Here is a 13,477-nt window from a genome sequence, read left to right on the forward strand (position 1 = left end):
AGATCTGAGCCCCAGGCAGTCGAGGAGGGCTCTCCATGCCCCCCAGTGCTGGTGTCCCTAGCCTTACTGCCTCCATTCTGAAGGATTGGGGTATCTACTGTAAGTAAATCTTCATTACTCCTGTAAATTATTGTGCATGTGAGTTTTATTTTTCTCCCTCCCTCCCTCTCTCTCTCTCCTTCTGGAGTGGCTAACTGGACAGTTTTATCTTGACACTTGCAGCGTCTCCAGGTACACAAATAAAATTGAACATGATTCCTTTTTCTCTTTTGCATTAGAATATTCAAAGAAAACTATAGAATGATCCTGGAATATAAAACATTTGAGATTTAAAACAATCTCACATTTTGGAACTAAGAAAGGACTTAAAAATACTGGATTTCTTTTTTTTTTTTTTTTTTTTTTAATTCTTTATTCAATTTAAACATATTATACAAGAAAACATCTTGATGGAAAAGCATCATAAAAATAAGGATAATCATATTACAGGGAAAAAAAAAAAACTAAAATGAAAATACATTTTTCCTTTAAGTAGGCAATGATACTCAAATCCATAATTTAGGATCCAAGATTTAGGAATTCCGGGAATAAATCATGTAAAATTACAAAAAGAAAAATATATAACTAAGGAATCTCATATTCTTACTAAGTGGAGTTAATTTAATTATAATTTAACGCTTGTCCCTTGTCAGCGATGCTATCAGGGCTGTCAAATGTGAAGGTTCTGTAAAGACATATTTCTTCTCAGCAAGTCTTATTATGCACTTGCAGGGGTATCTTAAAAAAAAGGTGCCCCCCAAGCGCAGCACTTCAGACTTAAGGAGTAAAAATTGTTTCCTTCGTCTACGTGTCTCCTTGGAGACATCAGGAAATAATAATACTTTAAAACCCAAAAAGGGTTTATCTTTGTTTCGGAAAAATAGACGAAAGATCCAATTTTTATCGGGTAATAGTGCAGTGGTTGCGACCAAAGTCGCCGCCACTGCTAATTCAGTGTCAGAAGTCTCAAGCAAACGGGATACATCTAATGGGTTTTCCAAAGTTTGATTCGGTTCCTTTCCTGGTATATAATATGCTAAGGTAAATGGGGGCAAATTATGTTCTGGTATATTCAGGATTTCCCGCATATATCATTTTAGCATTTCAAGAGGAGCAACAGTCATAATCCTAGGAAAATTGACAAATCTTAGATTATGATTTTTAGTATAATTGTCAAACATTTCAGCTTTTCTCCTAAGATTTGTCAGATCATTTGTCATCAACATTTGTACTGATTCCAATTTCATAACTCTTTGTTCCATTTTTTCTCCTTTATCTTCAATAAGTTTAGTCTTTTCCTCTATCTCTTGTATAGCAGATTCTAATAAATTTACTTTAGGTACAGTCTCATTAATTTGCTTCAAAAAAGTCTGTCCCAGATTAGAGACCAAATCCCATAAAGCGTCAAGTGTAACCTCTTTTGGCTTGACTACTAACTCAACTGGAATCGCAAACCTTTCAGAAGACTTCACAGGTGGCTTATCCTGACCCTCGGTTCCTGCCTCCTCAGTTCGTAGCGGTCTCACAGGCTCAAGGCCCTCCATTCCTCTCTCTGTTAAAAGCGAACCTTCAATTCGGCGTTCTTCCGGGTCAATAATACCCTCGCGGGGAGACCCCGTCGAGTCATCGAGAAAGGAGCTCGCTCCAACCGGCTGAGGAGGTGGGGTGCGCATAGCGGGGCTCAGCGTGGTCTCAAAGCCAGGGGAAGTTGATTCTCCCAAAACGCCGACGCTCCCTACTGGCAGCATTCCGCTATCCAAATTAACCCTCTGCGGTCTCAAGAATCTCTCAATAGATCCAGGTAAGGAAGGAGTCAGCGACGAGGCTCTAGCCGCTATCTTCCCTCTACGCTTCGGCATTGTTTATCGGAGGTGAGAATCACAGCAACTTAGTAAGATGCGGCCATCTTGGATCCTGGAAGAATGCCTTCAGATACTGGATTTCTAACCATGTCATACAATTCTATTGCCTGTCAACTTTTGATCACCCATCAACCCCACCCTTTCCAACTATCCTCTGAATGCTTTTGTTTGTTTTTTAACTTTTTCCAACCCAACAGAAGTCAGAAAGAATTATACATAAGTAGATTGAAAATATCTGTCTCTCTGGGGGCAAAATAACTTCCAAATGTATGATTTTCACATTTGGGAGGGGAGGGTGGAGGAAACCAACGAAAACACACACCAAGTTTTAAAATGGACCAGATTGGACTGGGGGATTCCAGAGAAAGAAGCTCCCCTCCTCGCCCTCCCAAAAACACCTATGTATTTCTATGGGAGAAACAGTTCCATCTTCTGCAGCAAAGCAGCTTAGTTTGTTTTTTGGCTTTTTTTATTTTATTTTAAATTTCTTATATACCACCTGCAAAGCCCAAGAACTATACAAGCAGTATACAAGCAGGTACAATAAGTGAAACATAGCACTCCCACCCCAAAACTACCCACTAACTACTGTCTGCACCCCCTGAACAAATTCATCTCCTCCCCCTTCCCCTGTCAGCTGTCAAACACACATGTGCGTGCAGTGCAGAGGGGACAGAAAGAATTCCATGAGCTATGATTCACATTTTTCCCTACTTGTTAGTATTCACTTACATTTTCTGACCTGACTTGTGGAAGGGGATGTTGGCTCCTGAAATCGCCTGAAAGCTAGCCAAGAAACTTATTGATAGTCCAGCAATAAGGTATCCTATTTTTTTGTTCTTTTTATAAATATTTCATTTTCCAAATCAGAATGTGAAGGGGGAGGGTAATTTGCCCCCTTACCCTCCCCCTCCAACATTCCTTTTCATCTTCAAATTAAGCCCCAACTTCCTCAGAACCAAGTGTTCAAAGGATGGAGGGAATGAGTCCAGCAACAGGACTTCCCCTTCAATTCACTGAAGGAATTAAATCTAGAAGTACAGAGTTTTCAAATTATCCATTCTAAAGGGAGACTTGGCAGTCCCATGATTATTTAAGAAGCTGAAATATGAAAATAATTATGTGAACTGCAGCATGTGTTAAGTTGCAAAAGAGTTTGACTGCAGTGGGCGAGACCTCCTTTCTCCCAATAGATAAATCAATTAATTAAATTTGTTTGCTGGTCCTTGAAAATCTTAAGAATTTAGTTTGAAGTATATGGCCTCTCCATTTAAAGCAGCTTAGTGTTTTGCATTTGATGAAGATAGATATGTGGTATAGCCGGTGAAGCGCAGCAGTTCAATTAATGTGAACAAATTCTGCAGCCATGCAGTAAGCAATGAGAATGCAAATTACTGCCAAATTAATCTGCAGCTAATTGCAAAATGTCACCTTTCCTGTGAATACATTTTTGGCTGAAACTAAAATGCCCCTTGTGACCACTCTCTGCCTGCTCCCATCCCAATCCCCACCCCCACTCCCAGAACAAGTCCTCCTGGGCCAGCCAGCCCCCCCCCCCCCAAAAAAAAGAGCAGGTCCAGCTTGGCCAGTCACCTCCCTGCCCCCCCCCCCATCACAACCCCTCTGCCCAACCAACAGCTGAAGACCCCCAAGGGCCTACCTTTAAATGTCCTTGTGGTTTACTGGCCTCTTCCAGGCAACAGTGATGCTGAGTCACTCTTACCCCCACCAGTTCCTCTGCCAAAATGGCTAACAGGACTTCCCTTGGCAGCCATGCGAGACAGGTCCCAGAAGCCATTTTGCTAGTGGCACTGGCAAGGGCAGGAATAACTGAGGATTATTCCTACCCATGCCAGTTCCAATCGCAAAATGGCTGCCGAGACTTCCCACGGCAGTCTCATGAGGCTGCTAAGGGAAGACCTGACAGCTATTTTGGCTGAGGAACCAGAGGGGACAAGAGCAACTAGGGATCACTCTTGCCTGGAAGACTACCCTGGCATCTAAATGTAGGCCTGGTGAAGGCCTTCAGGTAATGGGACGGAGGAGGGATTGGGACTGGAGAGGGCAGGTGGCTGGCCAGCCTGGGAGGATCTGCTCTCTGCCGGAAAGGAGGGGGTGGGGGAGCTGCTGATTTGGTTTCAGTCAAAACCAAGAACATCAGTTTCGGCTGTTCTCTAGGTGACAACAACAAAAAAAAAAGGTTGGGGTGGTCTGCATTGCACCACCAACCCATGCCATGACAAACCACCCTCCAATCCCCAACAAATGCATCCCTGTTGTCTAGTGGAACACTTCCTCCCCCACTGTAAAATAATAAATAAATAAACAAAATAAAAAATCCCCGATTCTAGTCAGTGCATCCCCCCCCCCCCCCCCCCCCCCACAATTCATACTTTAAAGGAGGCAGGAGTGATGCCACTTGCTCCCGCCTTTGGTGCTGCCATCTTGAAAAATGAGAGCGCCCAGCCCCCACGCAGTGCATTCTGGGGATGCACCACAGGTGGAGTCAGTCTGACATGAGGACATATTTACCTTATTTGGTAGTTGGGTGGAGACTACCAAATAACGGTAAATACCCTTAGGTGGAGACTACCAAATAAGGGGAAATTCCCTTTTATTACAGATTGACCCTACCCACTGCATTGTACAATATACTCAGGTTTTATTTGAGTGCCCACTTAGGATCAGACCATCAAAGCAGATTATATACAATTAAATATATCAGAAAAAAAATTACATTATACAAAAAAAGAAAACAACAGAGCATCCATACATTTCTATTTCTGTTATGTTCCAATAACACCATACATAGGCCCAGATCATGTACAGAAGACTAAATAAAATAAAATGACTTCAGCATTACTTTCAATCTAGAAAAAGTATCCTCTATGCAAAAACTACACTGAAGCACAGTATGCATTTAGAGGAATATCCTGAACCGCAGGTATGGTCAACTGATGTTGGCTACACCACAAATCTCTTGCTGGAACGCAGGACTGAACACAGGAAAACAAAAATACAGGAGAACCTGAGTGAAGGATCTTACAAACCAATATCAAAATCTTATAGATTATTTGATATTCCACCGGAAGCCAGTGTTCAGGTTGCAACACTGGGGTCACATGATCTAATTTTTTTTTTTCACATTGTTAAGTAATTTCACTGTAGTGTTTTGAATTAACTGAAATATATACTGGCTGAGGCTGGGCAGCACCGGAGACATGAGCTAGCAAGCATCATAGGCAACGACTCGACTCCATGGGTGCTGTGGGTACTCGAGCACCCCTAATATTTTGGGACCCGAGCAGTGGTGTGCTGGAGCTGGCTCACGCAAGACATCTGTTAATTTTTTTAAAGAATTTTGGGAGGGGATCCAAGATGGCGACGGACTAAGTAGCGTCAACGAACGCGCTTAGACTCGATCCCTGCGAACGCTGCTGTGAGCGCCTTACCCGTTTGGAAATGGGTAAGAGACGAGGCAAGGTTCGGGAGGTTCCCTCCGTCCCGAGCGGAATTCTTCCGCTGCAACAGACGACGATGGATCGATTCACAGTAGCACCCGGTCCCGAGATGGCGTCTACTCCAACTGCGGGAGCCTGCACTTTGGAGCAGGACAACAGCGTAGACGGGGCTTCCCTCAGCCCTGTCGTGCGTGCGGCACCCCCACAGCCCGGAAGGGAGAATCTTCAAGCAAGCCCTGCCACTATGGAGAGAAACCAGGCTGAGCAAGGAGGGAGCCTGCAGGAGAGGAGAGCTGGAGCTGCAAACTTGGAGGAACCAGTTTTTTTATCTATGCCTTTCGTTTCAGCAATGGCAGTGAGTACTCTAGAACAAGTTTCAAAAGCCCCCCTTCCGGATTGTATTATGGGAGAGATTGAGAAACCAGCCGTAGTGACTTTGGAGTCACTTTGGGACTTGACTTCTAAGACCCAATCTGCACTGCAAACAGTAATTCTAAAAAATATGGGGACAATTAAAATTTTGTCAGAGACTGCGTTGATTCAGTTAAAATCTAGTGAAAGCCAAGCTTCTGAAGTTAAAAGACTGTCTGAAAAAATTGAAAAGATTGGACTTGTGGAGCAAACCCTTATAAAAGACAAGAATTTTACCCTAAGACGCTTGGAATACCTAGAAAAATGAATCTAAGAGACTAACCTTGCGATTTATTAATTTCCCGAGATCACCACTTATTACTCTGACGCAAATGGTTAAAAAATATTTGACGGAGACTCTGGGCATGCTTGAAAATTCATTGCCCCCAATAACTAGAGCTTATTATCTGCAGACTGATGTTACTACATCAGTAAATTTACCTGGACAAGGGGCAATGAATCTCACAGCGTTCCTAGAGTCATCCCTTGAGGTGATAACACAGAGAATTACATTGCTTGTAACCTTTGCGCTGGAAATGGACAAAGACGCAGTTCTTAGACTCTCCTTAAGGCATTTGGATTCCTTATTTTTGGGATCAAAAGTGAGAGTTTTCCCGGATTTATCCAGGGAAACCCAAAAGAGACGCAAGATGTTTCTGTCGTTGCGCCCAAGAGCTTTGGCGTTTGGGGCAAAATTTCTTTTGAGATATCCATGTGTATGTAGATTAATCTTGCAGTCTAAGCATTATCAGTTTTTTGACCCAAAACAATTAGATGAATTCCTTAAAAGCAGAGAAGAGGTCAATGTGCAAGTCTAGTCACTTACACAACGCTGTATGCAGGATTTGAGTAACCCATTTTGGGAATGCAGCTACTTTTTTGGTTTAAACTTATGTGATTTTGCTTATTAAGCAGAGATATTCTATTTCTATATCTTTCTTGGATTATTTCAAACTATCGTGGTCGTTAGAAAATATTATTTTGTGTGAATTTATCTATCTTGTATTGAATGAAAAATTTTATTTCATTTGTGTAATATCACTCATAATTATTATGTTTGGTAAAAATCTAAAATAAAGATTAAAAAATAAAAAATAATTTTGGGAGCCAGTTGTTAAAGTAGCTACTTTAGGGGAGATCACGTGATGTGCTAAGAGGAGCAGATGTGCGTCAGACTCTCTCTGAGGTCCCATGCTCTATTGCCGTCAAAATCAGAGCCAAACAACAACTAATTAGACAGAATTATATCAGAATATTGGCACTCGGTAAATAGAAAAATTCTTAACTCCCAAGGAAGGTAAAATGCCTGGAAAACCACAGAAACTAGAGAAAGACCAGATGAGAGCGAGTGAATTAAAGATGGCGGCAGAGGAGTCCCCGGAGTACCACAGTTCGCCCAATCACAAGTGCAACAATTCATGGAAGCAGTCTGCAAAGCTATGGAGCCACAATTTGACAAATTATCAGAACAGCTATCCAGTTTAGAGATACTGTTAACAGAAACCACATGGTGAACTACAGAATTAGAGGAGCGCTTGTCGGCGGTAGAAGACGAGAGAGGATTGGCCAGTGCGAAAATCATGAAACTAGAAAAGCTGGTGGGGAAAAAGAAAAAAAAAATCAGGCAGCGCACACAGATGACCTTTAAAATCGTTCAAGGTGAGATAATCTTTACATAGTGGGATTGCCAGAGACACTACTGGACCGCCTGCTAGGAACATTACTGGAAAAATGGCCAAGTACAGAATTTGCTTTAACTGACAGTGTAGGCCCGCTGTGTCTGGAGCGGGCCCCGTAGAGTAGGCCGCTTGCAAGCTGGAGGAAATTGACCGCGAGTGGTGTTGATAAAAGTCCACAATCACGTCCATAAAGTGGAAATATTAAAAGGATTTCATCGGAAGAGAGACACTTTAAAATATAAAGAGGTTCCGGTACAAATATACTCTTCAACATTACAAGAACGAAGGTGCAGATTTTCTCCAATATGCACAGCTCCGCGGGAACAACAAGCTAGATTTCTTTTTCTCTATCCGGCATTACTCAAGATCTATCACAGGGGATAGTGGTGCAGCTTCGATACTCCACAGGAATGCCAAACAGAACTGAAAAACCAAGCAGAGCAGAAACAGTAATGTATATGTAAATCTTGTGGCTTTATGTGCTCGAGATCTGCTTAAACAGGTTTCCCAAATAAGAACCAATTTGAGTGTACTCTAAAGACAGTATTACTTCTTAGAGAAAGTGGAAATTAGGGCGCAGGGCTTCCAACATCATTCGTGTTATCTCCAAATTCTTTTCCACAAAGATGGTGAGAATACAGCTGGTAATTCAGCTGGGATAAGGGAAGGGATGGGATATCAAGAGGGGAGAAGAGGAGAGGGAGGAGCAGCAAAGGGAGGGTATTGGGTTCAGAGGGGGGAGAGGTAATAGAGTGGAAATAGGGGAAACTAGAGGACGGCAATGGGGCAATATAGCAAGAGAAGTTATTCGCCCTTCAGGCGAGGCTGGGCATCCCGGGATAACCCAAATGTTGTGGCAGCACATGCTATTACTCATTTTTTTTCCTGTGACCAGGGATGAGTAAGAAACTGCTTGGTGAAACACGAGTCACTTCTTAGAATGTCTGCGGCATAACTTCCCCTATAAAATGTGCCAAAATTTTGGGAGCACTAAATAGACACAAGGCTGATGTAATCTGCATACAGGAAAATAGGCTATTTATAACTGAACATCAAAAGCTGAAAAGACAGTGGGTGGGAGAAGTGCTCCCTCTCGGTGGGATGTCGGGGATGGCCATATTGATAAGAAAGACGGTACACTGCACAGCGACACAGATTTTTCAGGATGAACAGGGACACTATGTAGAGGTGCACTTAAACTTACAAGGTCGTGAACTGGTGTTGATTAGTGTGTACAGTCCCGTTCCTAGAGACAACATATTCTACAGGCATTTACTGCAAGCTTGTCAGGGTTACACACATCTCCAGGTGTTTGCAGGCAATTTCAACTTAGTATTGGACAGGTCGACAGGAACTTCCTCTGGTGGTGTGGCGGGGACGAAATATCTTCAATCCTTCTGCCAGGAATTGGGGTTGTTGGATCCATGAGACTCCTCCACCCAGAGAACACGATTTTACACGTTTCCAGAGCTCCATACATTTCCTTACATTATCTAAAATTGATTATATTCTGGTGAGTGATCGATTGTTCCCGCAGGTGGGATCAGTGATTAGGACCAGAGGAAGTTTCTGATCACTCAATGATATGGCTGGACCTAGAGGGGAGCCCTTACCTTCTCCCAACAACCGGGGTGGAGATTTCCAAACCACTTGTTCCAATCCCCCAAACTTCACTCACAACTGCAAACACAACGGGAGGAATTTGCCTGCCACAATAAATCTCACACAATCACACCACAGTTGTTCTGGTCAACGGGAAAGGCAGTGATGTGTGTGTGTGGGGGGGGGGGCGGTTATCACTGCCTATATGTGCACTCGGAAAAAAACGCTTGGCAGAAGGCATTGTAGACATGGAACGCAAGTTGAGGTCAGCTAGACGCGCATATATCAACAGGACCACAAACACAAACTATGATACAATGCAGGCTGCAAGGATAGCTTTAAACTCATTGATACATGAAAAAGCAACCAAACTACAGCAACAGCACAAATCTACTTTCATGAGGTTTGGTAACAAGACAGGGAAACTACTATCTAGAGTGACCAAAGAATGGGAGGGCCGCCGCTATATACCAACTATCTGACGGCCTTCTAGGGGGGATAACCTCACGGATAGAGGAAATTGCTGAAATTTTTCTAGTTCATTGTCGGGGCCTTTATACACCTGCACTTAGCCTCCCTGGGGTTGACAGCCATATACAAGACTCCTTACAACGAACAGGAATGCCCCAAATCTCATCCAAAGTAGGAGAGAGTTTAAAACAGAACTATATCTGCTAAAGAGGTTCAGGTGGCTATCAAAACTTTAAAGCTGAATTCTGCTCCAGGTCCAGATGTATTTTCTGGAGAATACGATAAAATGCTAAGCCCCAAAATAAAGGGCCCTTTTGTGAGCTACTTGGACAAGGTGATAGAGGTGGAATGCTTTCCCTTGAATGAAAACGTAGCGTTCATCAGTCTGGCTACAGACGTACTTCCTACTTCACCAGGGTGATGCTCTCCTTCTAGGAGACCTCCCTCCTCCGAGATAGCACAGTGGCTACCAGACTGGAGGTGGGACTTCTCTACAACATCCCTGTAAGTCTCCTCTATGTACCTCTCTGTCTCCCTCAGCTCCACCAAGTCTGCTACTCTAGCCTCAAGAGAACGGAAACGTTCTCTGAGAGCTAGGAGCTCTTTGCATCAGGCACACACATATGACATCTCACCAACTGGAAGATAATCATACATGTGACACTCAATGCAAAAGACTGGATAGCACCCCTCTCGCTGCTGGACTGCTGACTCCACCTTAATGTTTTTGATTTTTTTCAATAATTTAAAACTTGCTACAGTATTAAGGATATTAGCCTAATATAAAAATGTCTTTTAGTTTATATAGTATATTGTGTGATTTATTTAGTGTTTCTTTCTTAGATGGTAATGAAATGTATTTAAAACTGTGTAAGAGCACTCCTTGCTCGTTAACCTAATTACAATAACTGACTATAAATGAAGAGTTGTCCTAGGGGTGGGCTGGTGTTGGGAAGACTAAACTAGATTCTGCAGTGCCTGCTACCATCTATCTTTTAATGCTGTGGTACAAAGTTCAAGTAAAACTAAGGGGGAAAGACTATGGAGATTAATTTATACAATTTGCATTTTTATTTTGCCTATTACTAACCTACAATTCCTCCTTTAAACCCCAATCTTTAAGTTCCCAAAGCACAAAGCAAAATAATGTTCACTTACCAGAGAAGTGTCCTCTGCTCTCAGAACTTCTCAGAAAGGAAGGTCAGTGGGACCTTACTACTTTATATAGTTTTTAATCTAAGGGGCCTTTTTTAAACAGGCTCTTTGAAGCTAACTCAGCAACCTATGCAAATATTCTACTTCCCCACACCTTAGTTAACACCTAATTGAGGTCGATGGACATGCTACTTCTCCAGCAGCCAAAGAACAGAAAATAACTACCTTTTAGAACAAGACCTTTTGGCTGTTAAATTTCTACCTATCTCTTTAACACAATCCGGATTTCCCTCCAGGCACAGACTATGAAGTGTTCTCCCGCTGGTGCCCCCCTTCATCCCTAAGGGATATGGTAGTGGTGTACAGTTGTGGGGAGTGAGTTTTTTTTTTTTTGGGGGGGGGGGGAGGCTCAGCACACAAGGTAAGGGAACTATGCACCTGGAAGCTTTTTCTGAAGTCCACTGCAGTGCCCCCTTGGGTGCCCGGTTGGTGTCCTGGCATGTCAGGGGGACCAGTGCACTACAAATGCTGGCTCCTCCCATGACCAAAGGGCTTGGATTTGGTCGTTTCTGAGATGGGCGTCCTCGGTTTCCATTATCGCCAAAAATCAGGGACGACCATCTCTAAGGTCGACCTAAATGTTTAGATTTGGGTGTCCCCGACCGTATTATCAAAACAAAAGATGGCCGCCCATCTTGTTTTGATAATAAGGGTTTCCACGCCTCTTCGCGGGGACGTCCTGCAAGAACGCCCTCAGGAAAACTTGGGTGCCCCTCCATGTGTCCCTTGGAAACACCCCCCTTTTTTTTTTTATTTGTGCATTGCCTTATCAACATCCATTTCAATGCCCTGTGCTGGCCAGTGCCTTCCACAGCGGTTAAAACCCCAGCTCAACCCCTCTCCTCGGCCAATAACGTCCAGCACCCGCTCCCCAGTGGCTACCGTCATTTTTGTATGTTTTTATTTTTCTTACATTTGTACCCCGTGCTTTCCCACTCATAGCAGGTTCAATTCCGCCGCATGTCTTATCTACCGCGTGAATCGATACTCTCATATCACCCCTCTCCTCAAGTCGCTTCACTGGCTCCCGATCCGCTACCGTATACAGTTCAAGCTTCTCATATTGACCTTCAAGTGCACTCAATCTGCAGCCCCCCTTTACCTCTCTACCCTCCTCTCCCCGTACGTTCCTACCCGTAACCTCCGCTCTCAGGACAAATCACTACTATCTGTACCCTTCTCTACCACCGCTAACTCCAGACTCCGCCCCTTCTGCCTCGCATCACCTTATGCCTGGAACAGACTTCCCGAGCCCATACGCCATGCGCCCTCCCTGCCCATCTTCAAGTCCTTACTCAAAGCCCATCTCTTCTCCCTTGCTTTTGGCGCCTAACCACCTTCCCTACATAGCTTATAACCTTTAGATTGTAAGCTACCTACATTGACTACATAAGTTGTAAGTCACCTACACTGACTACATAGTTTGTAACCTTTAGATTGTAAGCTCTCTTGAGCAGGGACTGTCCTTCCCCATGCTAAAATTGTACAGCGCTGCGTAACCCTGGCAGCGCTATAGAAATGCTAAGTAGTAGTAATGTGGCTTACATATTATATATGGGTACTTATTTGTACCTGCCGCAATGGAGGGTTAAGTGACTTGCCCAGAGTCACATGGCTGCCTGTGCCTGCAGTGGGAATTGAACCCAGTTCCCCAAGACCAAAGTCCACCACTCTAACCACTAGGCCACTCCTCCACTAATATCTCCTGCCACAAACATGATAATAATCTGAGAGTGGATCCAAGAAAATCTATCAAGGATCACTTCATGTTATGTTTTGTTGTTGTGGGGGAGGATGCGTGAATAAAAAGCACAAGAAACTATTTAGCAACTGGTTGCAGGAGCTCTGCATCACCCCTGGAGGTGGGGTGGGGAGGTGCTGAAGCCCGCCAGCATCTGCTGGAGGTTCCTCTTAGGAAGAAAGCTGGAGGGCGAGAAAAGGGACTGTCTGTCCTGTGTGGCCACATTAGCGATTGCTACCCGATAGCACGTAGAGGCGAGGAGCTCTATCAGCATCTCTAAAACAGGAAACAGCATCTGCTGCTCAGAAACCAACAGATCTTTCTAGGAAAAGCTCCTTCGAGCCTTTTTTTTTTTTTTCAAAATGCAAAGATGGGTTTAGCAGACGAATTGGCGCTGAGGCATCATGTCCTATTTTACTGTGTGCATTAAAAAAAAAACGCTACAGCTAACTCTGAAACCAAATCGTGCACGTCCCCTCCCCCCGCCAACAACTTCGAGGGAAAAAAATATATAAAGTGCAAAATACCTACCGATTGTCAGCCCAGCAGTGATCTACAACGCCGAACAAGATCGCTGGTTGGTTGGTTTCTTTCGTTTCGGAACTGCAAAGATCGAAAACTCCGATATCCTCAGCTTTGGTACGTCCACATTTGCCAGTTTGATTTACCAGTATCTTGTCACCCCACTTGTGGCTTTTTAACTAGTTCCCCCCACGACAGCCAAGAACAGATTTCTCACCTCACTTTCAACACACAGCCATCAGCCAAACTCGGCTTTCTTTATCTCTCCTCTCCTCTCCTCCGTCCCAACACAAGAGCCTAACAGTGAGTGACAGGAAAAATGACCAATCAGGAACTGCCCAATCAGGAGAGGGGACCGGGGTTTTGGGCAGAAGTTCCCAAAGAGTATTTTGGCAGAGGGAGAAAAAAAATCCCCTTTCCCTAGCTGCACCGATCCAGGGATAATGGAAAAATCACTCTGAGCCAGACAGGATG

At 43.8% G+C, this 13,477-nt stretch overlaps 1 long non-coding RNA gene across 1 annotated transcript in view; it reads right to left on the reverse strand.

Moving 5' to 3' along the window:
* The window catches only part of LOC115460208, a 232,554-nt gene extending 219,290 nt beyond the window's left edge, over positions 1-13,264 (reverse strand). The window contains exon 1 of the long non-coding RNA XR_003940412.1: positions 13,013-13,264. This is a non-coding gene — a long non-coding RNA (uncharacterized LOC115460208). The remainder of the gene's footprint in view (positions 1-13,012) is intronic.
* Positions 13,265-13,477: the final 213 nt, after the last annotated feature.

This window comes from Microcaecilia unicolor, chromosome 1 (assembly GCF_901765095.1).
Source record: "Microcaecilia unicolor chromosome 1, aMicUni1.1, whole genome shotgun sequence".
NCBI classification, from domain to species: Eukaryota; Metazoa; Chordata; class Amphibia; order Gymnophiona; family Siphonopidae; genus Microcaecilia; species Microcaecilia unicolor.